Source organism: Lemur catta, chromosome 10 (genome assembly GCF_020740605.2).
Source record: "Lemur catta isolate mLemCat1 chromosome 10, mLemCat1.pri, whole genome shotgun sequence".
Taxonomy (NCBI): domain Eukaryota; kingdom Metazoa; phylum Chordata; class Mammalia; order Primates; family Lemuridae; genus Lemur; species Lemur catta.
In genome coordinates this window covers 48144668-48160281 of record NC_059137.1, presented here as the reverse complement: position 1 = coordinate 48160281, position 15614 = coordinate 48144668, and positions in this window count along the sequence as shown.

Sequence of the window (15614 nt, the reverse complement as noted above, 5' to 3'; positions counted from 1 at the left end):
TAATACTAAGATTTTATTTTCTTTTATGATATTGGCATTTGCATTGATGGTCCAAGGCAATGATGCCTTAATAAGAATCAAGGAAGTGGCATTAAATTATACTATTAGTCATTTCATAGTCTATTTGACATCATGGTAAGTACACATAAGGCACTTCTGCAGGATACCAAAGTTTAACAGCTATCTTGAGGAAAATCACTTAGCCAATTGTTTGAGTTACAAGCTGAACTGACCACCTTTTCCTGCAAAAACCTTTATATTTGAAAGAACAACTAACAGAAAACCATGGTAAATCAAACTTGAGTATCTGTCAAACACATTCTTTAAATGAACTAAGTAAGCCTGTCACTTCAAGGAAAAGAATTGACAGCATTTGTGGTCAATGATAAAATCCAAGCTTCCAAGTGAAAATTAGACTTTTGGAAAACTTTTAACCACCACTGTGAGTTTGTCAGATTTTCAAGACTTAGAAATTTCTGATGAGATTGGAGGTTATATTGGCCTTGCTCACTGCATCTTGTGTGGCCATTCATCCTCTTCCCAAATCCACATGTAGAAGGTAGAATGACATGCACTGAGTCCTGATCCGATTCCAAGTTTCTTGTGGCTTTCAACTAGTTTAAATCTACTTTACCAAAGAAATACCTTCTCTTTTCTCCACAGCCTTATTTTCAGCCACTGGGAGCCAATATAACACATGAGAAATTACCGTTCTTGGCTTACACTTATTATCAATATTCTCCACTGTCCACCCTACAACCTTCACTTAGGGACCATAGCTATGAGAGTTAACTCTGCCGTCACCACGACCCCCTACTTGCATCCTGCCCAGCTCTTTTGTTAGCCCCTATCTCTGATAGACATACTGGTGGTTGGGAGCAAGGATGATGGGCAGAGTACTCAGATTGCCCCATAATTCACCCTACCTCGAGATGAATTCTGAGTAATGTATTTTCAGTACACTGCAACCTGCTTTGTTTTTATAGTCAGCAAAGATTCACCACCAGAAACTGGTACTGGATTGTCTAACAAACTTAGTTTTCAATGTTGCTATGAGTTTTTTCTTCCTTCTGTGACTTTATAAATACTGTATTTGGATGTTGGGAGGCAATGTAATGAGGACTAATAGATGTCACTTTGAGATCCTTGATAATATTAAACCAATCTTTAGGTTATTACAACTTTGGGAACCCTATGACATAGTCCTACACATAGTTTCTTCTACTAAAAATGCATATCAAACTTCTTACAGGATGGACAGGGTATCTGATTTTCCCCTAAGGTTACTGAGACAGTCCCAATGTGTAGATATGTAGCCAAACAAGTAGAATAAGGTCAAGATTGGGTCCAGGGTTTCAGGATCTTAAACAATCTTAAGCAGATGGCACCAGGTTATAAGTATTATATAAAAGTTGGGGAGAAGACTCAAGGATCAAAGCAGAAAAGGTTACTCAGTTATCAGGCTCCAAAAATGAGTAAATGGACATATATATCTTATAAAACTCAACATCATTCATTCAACATTTATTCATAAATAGTCATTGACTGCAGACTATGTTACTCGTGCTCAAGTAATGGAAATGTGGCACTCAAACAGGAATCCAGAATAAGATGAATGGGAAGGTCTAGAACTTTTGCTAGAAATAAGGCTATCAGGCCCGAAACTCTTTCTTCTCAGGTGCTGGGGTTTCTGATTTTAAAGAAACAGGGTCAAGACACATACTGAGAGATGCTTCTATGGCATCACACACACTACACACATTTCCATTTGAAACTCTTGTCAACACCCTCCAAACCCAGAGCAAACAAGCTGTGTTGCCCCTTTACCAAAGAGGAAATTGGTCGTATGTTCCAAATGTAAGGAATTTAGCATTGGGCCTAAGAGACCTAAAAGCCTCTGGGCAACTTCCCAAGGATACTGACTTTCCACTTTTTCTTTGTCCCTCAAGTGGGAGGAAACATTCAGGCTTATCACATCCTTTGAATAAGCATGCCAGGTCATAAACCTCTCTCAAAGTGATTTCTGGACAATCCATGTTCCACATGTGACTGTCTCTTAGTAAAACACAGGATGGGGAAGATACAGTTAAATCCAAGTCAAGGTCCCTCAGGGAAAATCTCTCATAATTTCTTCACTTACATTAATACAAGAAGTAGCTCTGATCTGGTATTTTCAGAGGTGCTCCTAGCTTACTCTCTTAGCTCCTCTGTCACTAATTTGGGACACTGCTTTCCTTTCCAAGCATTGATTGAGGATATGCACAACTTAATGAAGAGAAAGCCAACAGAGGAATAAAAGCTTTAAAGCACATCATTATGCAAATGATAACGTATTTGCTGCTTCTACTGCCAACAGAACAAAAAGATAAAGGTGTACGTAGCAGCAGACAAATTTGGGTTAGACACCAGAGGAAACTAGACATTACCCATCAAAGGATGACAATAACATGGCATAGCTTTCCCAGGGGAGATTGTGTAGCTTCTTTAATAGGTTTTTGAAAGCAATGGTTGACAGTGCTATTTCTTGAAATATGTAAATAGAGTTCTATGCGGAGATACGAGAAATAATGTACCCTCCCTGTCCCTTGCCATCCAGTGATTATAACCCATATAACTATAATAATTCATTCACCTGGAAAAGGACACTTGTCTTTATTTCCTTCTCCCTTAAGCAATGAAATCATTACCCTTTCTGAGTTGAAATCTGCTCACAGGTTGCATTTCTGTACTGACTTTTCTGTTCATTTACCAGACTGATGAAAGTGTGTATATCCCATAAGGCCTATTAATTGTAATGAAATCCCAGAGCTCTTCCTTAAAAAAAAGAAAAAGAAAAAACGTAGTAGTCGGTTTCAGCAGGATGAAATGAAGACAAGCTGCTCTGTGTTTGTGTTAAAGGACAGTCCCCCAAAACTTTCCCAAAACACTTTTCAGGCTCCCTCGCACAGGGGTAGGGAACCTGTGGCCTTCTGGATCCTTGAGTGCGACCTTTTGACTGAATCTAAATTTTACAGAACAAATCCTTTTATTAAAGGGAGCGCAGCAGAGAAAGATGAAGCTTTCCTGCCTCCTTTGGTGCTTAAAAAAGAACAATCGTGAAATCAGACGGCCACAGGTTCCTGACATCAAACCTCCATAAAACAAAGACTGGAGATATAGTTTTTTTCTTCCTCCAAAGTAAACTAACAAGACTCAACTGTACTTTTTCGGTACCTCAGTTCTATGGTTTGTTCCATTTCATTTCATAGAAAATAGCTGTGATACAATAAGGCCTTGGTAATGGTAGAATATTAATAAGGATTTTTCCTCCTACACCTCTCCTGGCAATTTCATAAGTCTCTTTTAATAACCACTCATCCAGGAGCATGTCACCAAGACTTTCTGTGTTGTGCTGGCCACTTATATTATCATCTTTCATTATGAGGCTCAATTCCCTTTCTTTTTCTCCTACTCGTCTCTCAGTTCTCAGCGTAAATGTCTCTTTCTCGGGCAAGACTTGTCAGATGCTCCTGATTAGGTTGGGTGTCCTGACTAAGCACTCCCATGCCCTGCTGCATTCCCCTTGCACACCACCTCATCATAAGTGCGGGTATTTGTACAACATGTGCTTCTCACTAGACACTGAGTTCATGAGGATGGAAGCCTCTCACCAAGTTCACTGCTCTATTTCCAGCACCAAACCCAGTGTCTGAACTTGAGTAAGTTATTCAACAAATGCTTTAAGTAATTCATTCATTAAAAAATTTTGACTATTCCAATGCTGTCATTACTGCTTCGGAAGGTTAATTATACTTCTTGTTACCACCACAGATTGGAGTTTTCGGTCTTTATATTTCATGTCACAGTATTTATTTAAATTTTCTCTACCCTGATCATTTTCTCTGTTCGGGGATGGTTTCTGTTTTGGTTTGGTTTGGTTTCTTTTTAATTCCTCCCACCACCTGCCCTCCTGGCTTATAGATATGCTCTTCCTAGAGGCAATGGGGTCTCTCTAGAGCCTAACTTGCCAACAGGTATAAGTCCACGGTGGTAATTCACACAGGTAAGCAGAATTTTGAGGAAATCCCCTTAAATCCTACATCTTTTTCTCATCCAAGTACTAACCAGGCCCTACCCTGCTTAGCTTCTGAGATCAGATGAGATCGAGCACGTTCAGGGTGGTATGGCTGTAGGCCCCTACATCTTTCTAATGCTGGCAACTCCATTGGCAGGAGGGATGTTGAATTTCACAGTCAGAGATATGGCTTTAAATGTTAATCCTTGCAAAAGAAATTGTGCTTTTATCAAAATCTCATTCAAGGTCCCAATGACTTCTCATCTGCTTTTCTGCAATGACAGCCTGAGACAGGCAGAGACAAAGGGAGATGCTGGAGGAACAGAAAATAATTGATTATAAGATGAAATATGGTGGATGTCTTAAAGCACCTGTGAATTCAAGTAAAATGCACTATGGGATGTCTTCCTGTTGCCTGTCCAGTTCCACTTTCCCCTTCTCCGCCTGGCTAGGGGGCTGGGGAAGCTGATTTGTGCGGATGGCATCAACCAGGCTCCCTTGCCCTATTGCTTTTGGTTGGATTTAGCAAGCAGGAGGTGCTAGCAGGAGAACTGGAGGGCAGCAGGAAGGTGACAGGCATATGTATTCCCACTTCCTACCTATTCTCCCTTGCAGGGTCATACGGGCTGGCTGGATCCCTCTACTGAAATGCCAAGGTTGCTGTCAATCCAGCCATCCCTCTCCAGATGTGAACTGTTCTCTTTCGTGCCTCTTGATATCTACAGTTAGTGCCATCTCCAGGTGTTACTAGCCTAGAGACACTGCACCATCTTTTGTTGCTTTTCTAAACCATGTCCAGACATTTATAAATAACCCCTTTATTAATCTCTTCCCAGATTTCCAATTTGAATATGCCACCTTTTCCTGCCAGGACCCCAACTGATAGAAACGTCCTTTAATTCTTGCTTCTCATGGATCAGCAGCATCTACATCAGCTGAGAGCTGGTTAGAAATGCAGACTCTGGGCCCCTCCCAGACCTACTGAAATAGAATCTGTATTTTTACAGGATCCCAAAATCATTTGGGTACACATTAAAGTTTGAAAAGCACTGGTTTAACACATCAGTGGATATAATCAAATCTAGCATCACAATGTTAATGACTTATTAAGAGACTATTATCTGGTCCTCATTGTCCACTGGGGGATGCTTCCTCAACTCTTTTTTCATTATTGGAACCAAAAAGATAATATAAAATCTAAAATGAGAATGTTCTTATTTGGAAAACCTTAAGAATCTTCTGTAAAATGTTGTTGATTCTCATCTTCAAAATAATTTAATTTTAAAATCGGTAGCACATTTGGAAGGAACAGCAGAAGAAAATGATGCTTCCAGATATAGTTATGAATAATAACTAGGTCCACCTATGCCAAACACCATTTTAAAAAAGTAGATCTAACTGGATGAAAATCTTTGCCATATTGCATGTAAGTATCGGTAATTGGAGCCTCATTTGTCAGCACTAAGCTATTCCTATTGATTTTTCTATCTCTGCAAACTGAAAGTTTGGGATGCAGAATGAAGAAATAATTATAAACAAGATCTCCCTGGATGAAAAGAGAAGAACATTTAGTCAAATTAAGAACACAATCCTCAATAATTCTCGACACTTGTCTGGCTACAGAAAGCAAGACGGAATCCATAGGAGGTTTTAGAACCCTGGGAATGTGCTGGTCTGTTTAAAACACTTCACACATTATTCAAAGGAAAACTCAGAACGTGCCATGTATGCAGATAGCCTTAAAGGCTTCCTTCTATGTTAAAGAAATTTATGGGAATACAGTTTAAGTTATTCATTCTCCTTACCATATAAGATTACCTCACTTTGCACCAGGTGTTCTTGAAAATAATCTGAAACTTCCCCATATTAAAGGAGAAATGTTTGATTTATAGCTTGTGTTTAAACCTATAATGAGGCATTCCATTCTGAGTGATCTCATATACCCAAAGCAATAATAACCCCAGGGTGTCAGTGTACGAGAAGCCCTGCCTAGACGGACATTCTGCACAGTTTGTGTCAGCCTTTTTCTCCCTGCTCAGATTTTCCGGGGTCCCCTGGGGCCCTGGCAGGCACCTTAGCTGAAGATGGACCCTCTCATTTTTAGTGTGTCAATCTTGAACAGCCCCTCTCACCCACCCCCACTTCCCCACCTTTCTTCTATCTAGTTGGTAGAGTGCAAAAAACAAGGTTAGGTCTTCAATCCCTGGATGTCAGACTAACAGTCACGTGGTGAGAGGCACATGGTTAGAACTGGAAAAACACAGGTGAAGCAAGTAGCTCTGAGTTCAGCTTGTGGCTCTATTACATTAGCTGTTTGGCCCATGGCATGTCTGGCAACCACCCTGCCATGCGCTCTGTCCCCAGAGTTTTTGTATGTAGAAATCTCTTCTGCAATGGAGTATCTCCAGGTCTCCTTGCCAATGCCTTGGTCCTCCAGTCCCTTGGGGCTCTGTCCCAGGCTTGGTCGAGAAACCCTCTCTAGCCCTTTCTAACATCATAGTTCTGGGGAGCAAGGCGGCATAGCATGGTGACAAAGAACAGGCTGGACCCACACTGCCTGAAGTCAAACCCTGGCATCACCATTTACTAGCTGGGAAAAGTGACTTCAACTCTTTGGGCCTGTTTCCTCAATGGAAACCTAATTAATTATTACTACTTATAGGCTTGTTGTGAAGATAAAGTGATTAATATGTAAAAAGCACTTATAATAGTGCCTGGCAAGTAAAAGAAGCCCATTTATATTTGTTATAATGATTATTATGTTCATTAAAAATAGATACCACAATAGTCTGACACACTAAAATTTAGCTTTCCTGGTTCTTTACTGGAATCCTTACTATTTAAAAGTTTGATATTTTTATTATATAATTATTACATGTTGGTTGTAAAAATTTGTAAAATATAGCACTGTTAACATTTTAGTGTATTTGCTTTCAAGTCTTTTTAGCTCTGAACATGTTTGTAAAATGCACATATGTGTATCCAGTATATTAAAGACATATATGTTCTTTTATACATATATTAAAATATGTATATGTTTATATAAAGTATTACACTTTTTATATTTATTATAAATACATGTTTTTATATTATATATTCAATATTATATTTATTAAAATATATCATATATAGCACGTATATATGTTGTATTAGATAAATATACTGCATTTGTAACTTCATTTGTATATTGAATTAATGTACCTTATATATTAATAAGATTATAATAAAGTATATATTTATATTACAGAGTATGCAATATGTATACATTTTACAAAATTGAAATCATAAAATTAGATTTATACTCACCCTTTATTATTAAATGTAATATCACAAATACATCCTCATGTCAGTAAATATTCTTTGAAAACATGATTTGTACTGGCTGCACAGCATCACGTTGTATGGATGTCACAATACATTACACCATCTTCTGTTTTCTGTTTTTGTCTTGCCTTTTGCTGATTTTCAATTATTCTTCATAAAAAATAATACTATGATGGATGGTCTACATACATTGTGACGCACTGACTTCCTCTTTCAGTCAAGATGGAGTAACTGTGATCAGATTTACATTCCCACATCAAACTAAAACAATAAGAAAACATACGAAACAATAGTTTCAGACATTGAACAACAGGCGGCTTAGGACAGCGATCCCTAAGAGAGAGGAAACAAATGAGGTGAGCCCTATGATTACCCCAGCTTTGTGCCTGGAAAAAGATTCCGGATCACATCCCAGGAAGAGAGAATTCAGATGGCAGCCAGTGATTTTCCTGGTTTTAAGTTTGAGACGGGCTTGGGAGTTCAGAGAGGCTAAAGTTGCTTGAGTTTGCATGGCAGTGTCAGAGAGGAGGGAGCTGAACAGAAAGAGTGGTTCACAGACCTACACAGGAACCCCCATTCTCATGCTTCAACAGCCCATGCATATGAGGAAACTATCTGAAGCCAAGGAAAGAACCACTCCAAAGAAGCAGATGAAATAATTCACACAGCTCACACAGGGCCAGGAAGAGTCTGTGTTCCCTCTAGCCATATGGAAAAACTTCATAATACGTGGGCTATCAGGAAGGCAATGTGTGGTTCAGAAGGCAATCACCTCAGTTATGGGGTTAAACTACCTAGGCTAAAGGCTGCTGTGGTCCCAGCTAATAGAGCACAGAGCAAGACCCAAAAGGACAAACTGTTTCCAAGGAACTTCACTGTATCACCTGTTAGTATTTTCTTATAGGTGAAACCAGGAAAAAAAATCCTAGAAGAATGCAATACACCATCACAGAACTTTCACATTGAACCTAAAGAGAAATGTTTGGAAGAAAAGAACCCCACCCTGTCATGGAAGAGGGGATATTCTGGCCCAGTAATGTTCATTCATTCATTCATTCATTCATTCTCTCATCCATTCATCCATTGATCCAAGTATGCAATGAGCACTACGTGCCATGAGCTTCCATGCATTTTAGCACCAACCAGTAGAGTTGCCTCCTTCCACATTCCATTCACAGAGCTAGTGCTCAGCCACCATTTGGGGAACCAGGATAATGGCCCAATTCCATAACATCCTCTGGCTAAACTCTCTGGAATGTGTTGTAGGGGCAAGAGAAACACTCCTTCTATCCCTGAAGGTCTGAGAATTTTGAGTCTATGAAACTAAAAATAGACAGACAAGAGACAAGGCATGCAAATTTATTAACATGCAAGTGCCCAGGAATCACACAAAATATGAAATTCAAAAGCCAGATGGTTGAAGCTTAACTATACTTTTCACAGGGGAGAGGGAAGTGGGGGGTATAGGCAATTTTAGAGGAAGAATAAGTGATGTTCTAGGAAAAATGAATGGGATCAAGAACAGACAATAGCCTGGAACAAAGTTCCTCTGGGTTCTGGGGGGAGGTGGTGGCAAGTCTTGGGAAGGTGAGGGGTGGGCTGCACCACAGACAAAGGTTGTCTTATTATGCAGGTAAAGTGTCTCAGGTACCAGCCCTCAGAAGAGTAGATATGAGGTCTGTCCAGGCAGGTGTGGCGATGACCTTTAGTTTCTTCTCTGGTGATTAATCTTCCCTGATTAATGAGATTTCAGACAGGGCATTGAAGGCAATTGTGTTTCTTCTGGAAGAACTTCTCTGAGTGGGATGAGTGAACTTCAGAGAGAGAGCCTTTGCTGCTCCTGGGGGGAAAACGAGGGAAGGTCAGAGAGACCCTGACTCTGAGGCAGCTTCTAAGGCCTTCCAACTTCCTTTCATGCAAAGTGCACCGCATGCCGAAGCACCATACTTTGGGGTATTATTTTCTGAGCCCCAAAAATGCCAGTATAATGAACAGAAAGAAAAGCATCTGGGGAACACGTCCAACCTGATTTCTTAAGATATGATCAAATTGTGCTTCCTCTGAAGACTCGGTTTGATTTGTGCTAAGCCAACAAAAGGGTCTGCGGTGAAGAACACCCTGTTATGAAACCCGCGACACTTTGTGCCTGAGGCAGAACACACTGAGAGTTCTGCTTTCCTCTTGTTGCTGGATCACGCACTCGGTGAATGGACTGTCTGTAGTGTGCTGAATTTCTCCCATCTTCTTCATTCCAAAATTGGCTATTAGATGGTTTCAACTTCAGACAATTTTCAAGCAATGATTGCATCAAACTAGAATCTAATTGGGGGAAGTCATTTTGGGCAAAATTCCAAGTCAAGAGATTTTTCTATCCGAGAAAATTATATACTGAGGCTGCCAACCCAGAATGGAAAGCTTAGCAGCATTAAACACCACTCTGCCATTGTCCATTTTTATTCCTTATATTTGGTGTTCACATAGCATAGGGCAGAAGTTATTGGGATTTATTCTGAAGTTGTTTCAAGATCAAAGAATGAGATACGTGTACCATTTGGAGGAAACTTAGTGATAGCGTCTAGTCCATTTTCCCACTTGAGGAGCCCAGCACACACCATGCTTTTGTTCAAACTGCTCTCACACTGGAATGCCATTCCTATGGCAGTCACTTATCCAAAAGCTTTTGCTGTCTGCTTTAGTCCTTATAGATCTCTCTTTTCTTAATGCCCACAGATCTTAGAACCCTTAAGCATTTGACAAGATGTGGGTGTCAAAGAGAGCATTCGTTGTTTGCTGAGTGTTCTGAGAAAGAGTGTTCAGAGAGCAAGTCCAGCTCTTGTGTTTCTCTCAAATTCACCACATTATCCATCAGGACAATGGATTCAGTTCAGAGGCCACCTGTCCCCGTGGTAGTTCTCCAGTGGGCTCTTCTAGCACCTACGACACTGTGTTGTGATCTTTTCAATGGCTCTCTCTCTCAATTACTAAACAAGAGTTCCCTGAGGCCTGATATCATGGCTGGGATGCATCAATATTCCTAGGACATAGTGCAAAGTAAAAGTTCAATGGATACTTACAGTGTGTAACTGAGAGAATGAACTAGTGAATGCATAAATAAATGGATGAATTCTAGAAGCTCAATAACTACTTATTGATCAAGTCACTGACTCTGGGACAAGAGAGCAAAAGCGGGGTTGTTTTTCTCTGAGCTTAATGAAAGTTGAAGATAATAGGTAACTTAGATCATCCTTAGCAAGGAAGAGTTATAATAAAGGAGAGAAATGAGGAAAAAAAGAAGCCTCAGTCATGATAAGCCCTGTTAATACCCAAAACACAGGATCAGTTTTCAAGCATACCATCTTCTATCTTTTGAACAATTGTATCGTCTTTTTTCCACTCTCGTGCCCCGGAAAACGTATCTCTACCACTTTGGAGGGAAATCCAGTCTCTCACCTTCATTTCTTCTGGTAGGATTAGGCTAGAAATGTATTTTGGCAGTGACTGATAGCCCCACCTGCCACCCCATTACTGTGCCCAGAGAAAGATAACACCTCCCTCTCTTGCAGGTAGGTGTGGTTGGACAACTAGGTTCCTGACAGTGGGGTATGAGCAGAAAGGAGGCAAACGACTTCTGGAAAATGTCCTCAAAAGAAGGAGACATGCTTTCTCCTTCCTTTCTTTCTTATTTCAGAGGTTGTAATGTGGAGGAGGGCAGAGCAACAGCATGGAAGTAGACTGCATACCTGATATCAGGCTATGAAATATCTCGTTACACGAAAGAGAAAATTTCATTATTTTCTTATTTCAGGGTCTTTTGTAACAGCAGCCTAGCCTGTCTTTCTTTGCTAATGCAGCAAGCTGTCACCTTTGCATGTGATAAAACTGCTAAGAGAGAGAAAAGATGAAGAAGAAAATTCACCTTTTTAAAGTACACACAGTAAGTGCTTTGTAAAGTGTCTGATAGACAACAGGCACTATGCTAGAGGATAACCCTAGAAAGTACTTATCGTGTATCACTTTAGGAATGAGGACATTGAAGTTCAAAGAAGTCAACTAACTTGCACAAGGTCACATAGCTAGTAAATAGTGGTGCCAGGTCTGTTTGATTCCAAAGTCCACACTTTTTCTCTTTACAATAACAATAATAGTAACTGCTAACATTTATTAAGTGCTTATTCTGGGTCATAACCTGCATTGAGCATTGTGCATGAATTACCTCATTTAATTCTCCCAACAACTCTTTGAAATCAGTAATACTATTGCACTTATTTTACAGATGACTAAAGTGGGGATTAGAGTTACTAAGTACCTTCCCAAGTTACTAAGCTAGTCTTACTTGGCTTAGGCTAGTGAGACTAGCCTGTGTCACAGTTTAAATAGGGTCTGATGGACTCTAGAGCTCCAAGTCTCACCACCCTCTGCTTAACTATCAGCACATTTTTGTGTTAAATTATTATTTGGTTACAAAAGGAATGTCCAGTGCCCAATCTTCACCCGAGGCCAAAGAATAAGTCAAGCTTCTGAACCCAAGAATTTAATACGCATTTGGTGACTTATATATGGTTTATCTACCCCAGTGTAGAGCTGGTGTGAATTAAAAGAAAAAGAAGAAATTTTTTGTAAATTATTTAATGCACAAGAACTATGCAATAAGACCTAACTGCCATTACCAGCATATAACTTACTGTCACCAGCTGCTAATTTACCAACCCAGATCAATCAGTCATTATATAGAAGTTGAAAGAAATGCATTATACATGTTTTGAGCTATTTAACTCTGCTGAAATTCTATCAAGAAACTAGGAACATTATGAAGAATGACTGAGAAAAGATAGACATGAATAAAGTTTTCAGAGACCCTTGCCTGAGGCTTGAGGGATGACCAATACTTTTTAATGGCCATTATGGATTCACTCCTACTGTCAAAAAAACCACTGATGCTGTTTCCAGGTATGTATGTATTTATTTTTTATTTTATAGCAAATGTTCTACCAACAAAAGCTTAGGTATTACTATCAACAATTCAATCTGGTATTTGTTTCTGAAAGATCAGCTGAAAGTATGAAAGAGGAAAAGAAACATGAAAATTAAAAGCATTTTCAAAAATCATCTGCATAATTCTAATAACAGAACCTGAAAGAGACACTAGAGAGGAAAACGCTAGACTAATACCGCTTATGAACATAGATGCTGTGATAGGTCCAGGGCAGTCTCACTTCTTGATGTTCATGCCTTTGTATAATCCCTTCCCCCTTGAGTGCAGGTGGAACTGTGACTTGTTTTTAACCAGTAAAATGTGTCAAAGGTGATGGGGTATCACTCTCATGGTTACATTACATTAAGACTATATCTTTCTAGGAGACTCACTCTGCAGATGTTTCTTAGCTGGCATTAAAGAAGTGGACATGTTGGGAAGCCCATGCAGTGAAGAAGTGAAAGTGATCTCAAAGAACTGAGAGCAGCCTTCAGACAACAGCCAGCAAGAATCCAAGGCCCTTAATTGTACAGCTGTAAGAAAACAAATTCTACCCATAACCTAAACAAGCTTAGAAGCAGATCCTTCCCCAGTTGAGGCTTCAGATGAGAATACAGCAGAGCCAACACCTTGATTGCAGCCTTGTGAGACCCTAAGATGGGGACACAATTAAATTGTGGCCAGCTCTTGACCCATAGAAACTCTGGGATAATAATATGTACTGCTTTAAACCACTAAGCTTTTGGTAATTTGTTATTCAACAATAAGTAATACATGTGCAAATATTCTTGCAAAATTTAGCAAATCAAATCCATCAACACATAAAAAAATAGTTAATTCCACTCACCTTTTCTGCTCAACATTGTACTGGAGTTCCTATACAGAACAATAAGAAAATGAGAGAAGTGAAAGTCATAAAGATTAGAAAGGAAGAAGTAAAAATTGTCTTTATGCAGAGACAACATGATTGCTTACGTAGAAAATCCTAAGGAATTGTATGAATTTTCTGTTTCTGTTGTAACAATTATCACAAATTTAGTGGCTCAAAACATCACAAATTTATTGTACTATCGTGCTGTAGAAGTCTGGTATGAGTCTCATTGGGCTAAAATCAAGAGTATTGGGAGGGCTATGCTTCATTCTGTTCCCTTGACTACTCTGGCTTCTAGAGATACCTCAGATTCTTTGGCTTGTCAACCCCTTTCTTCATATTCAACACCAGCAACACTGCATCTCTCTTACCATTCTTCACACACAAATATTTTTTCTCGACCTGTGGCTTGCCTTTTAGTTTTCTTAGTAGTATCTTTGAAGAGTAGAAGTTTTAAATTTTGATTAGTTCAATTTATCATATTCTTCTTTCATGGTTAGCACTTGCCTATGTCCTATTAAGAATCTTTGCCTAACTCAAGATTGCATGGCTTCTAGAGATTTTGTAGTTTCAGCTTTTATGTGTTAGTTTATGATCATTTTCAGATCTATTTCAAATTAGTTTTTGTATGGTGCATTGCAGGGATCAAGGTTGGTTATCCAATGACCCAAATCCATTTATGAAAAAGATTATTCTTTTCCCATTGAATTACCTTGTCATTTTTATTGCAAGTCAATCGATTGTATATATGTAGGCCTATTTGCAAACTCTATTTTACTCCTGTCATCTATTCGCCTATTGTTTAACCAACATCACACTGTCTTAATTACTGAAGTTTTATAATAAGTTTTGAAATTATTAATAGATAGTATGGCTTCTCCAATTTTCTTCTTCTTTCTCAATATTTTCTCAAAATTTTTGTGCCATACTAGATTCTTTGCATTTAGAATCACCTTGCTAATTTCTACAGAAAAGCCTATTGGAATTTTAGTTGCAATTGCATTGCATTTATCGGTCAATTTGGGAATAAATGGTAAGCCATATGAAGTCTTCCAGTACATGAACATTGTATAGCTCTCATTTATCTGGTCTTCTTTAATTTTTCCCAGAGGTATAATATAGTTTTCAGCATAGAGATCTTGTAAGTTTTTCATTAGATTTATTTGATGTTATCATGAGTGTTATCATATAAATATTTGTATGATACAAATCACAAATCATGATAACATGATAGCAAATCATGTTATCATACAAATATTTGTCCAGGGGTTGCCAAACTTTTTTTTAAAGGCTAAAAAGTTTAGGTGCAGATTGTGTTCAAAATGTCCTTGAACAAAAAAATTAAAGTCATATTTGATTTCCCATCTGTCAAAGTTTGGCTTTGGCTTGGCACTTACTACATACAAAGCTGCAGTTATCCAGGAATACAAAGTTGATTGCATACAAATACTCTGGAGGATTTTTATAGAGACATTATATAACTGCTTACCAAGAATGTCTACTTCTTCCAGCAAGTTTATCATTCAGTGGTTCTCAATCCTGGCTGCTGCACATTAGAGAAACCTGGGATGTTTTAAGAAAACAGATATCCAGACCCTACCCAAAGCTACTCATAAGCAGAAATCTAAAGCTCCCCTGTAAAGAAGCCATTCCAAAGTATTATTGTCCTAACACATTCATTTTGGCCATGGTGCTGCTACTTTTCCTTCTTAAAAAAACATCCAGCCCTCTTTTTACTATATTGCTTTCATCCTTACACACCTAGACCTTTATACATAGCATGCATTATACAGAACTTCAAAGAATGGGTGGGAGATTGCTTGCTAACAAAAACAAGAGGAAAAGTGAAATCTGCTAATGCAGCATTCCATGGGATAGCCTGGGAATGTGTTCACTGCACTGAGGACATTTCAGTGAGGTGAGCTGGGGGCAGCAAAAGTTCCAAGGAAGACTTTGCCAGGCCAAGTACAAACTGAAACATGGGTCCCTTGTTCAAAAATTATTAAAAATTTCAAGACAGTGATAGCAGAGCATTTAACCAAGCATGGGCCCTTTCTAAGCATGAGTCCCTGTGCAAATGCACAGGTTACTTGGTTACTTGTCCTGAGAACCAGGGTGCTCCATGTCCCATTCAGTTCTGCACCCTTGTTGGCAATCAGGCATACAAAAGAAAGCAATTGATTACATTTCCCTCCTAATAGCCATGGTTTTGTTTTGTTTGTTTAAAATTCTATTTCTTAATTTTTTACTTATCCCCTCTTTTGACTCCTAGAGAAATCATGTGAAGGGAGATCATCCTATCTTCTTGCTCTTGTTTTGGATAAGCATACATATTTTTAGTATTGCAAGTTCTTTTTTGACCAAGTCCCATAATACCTGAAAATCTGAGATGA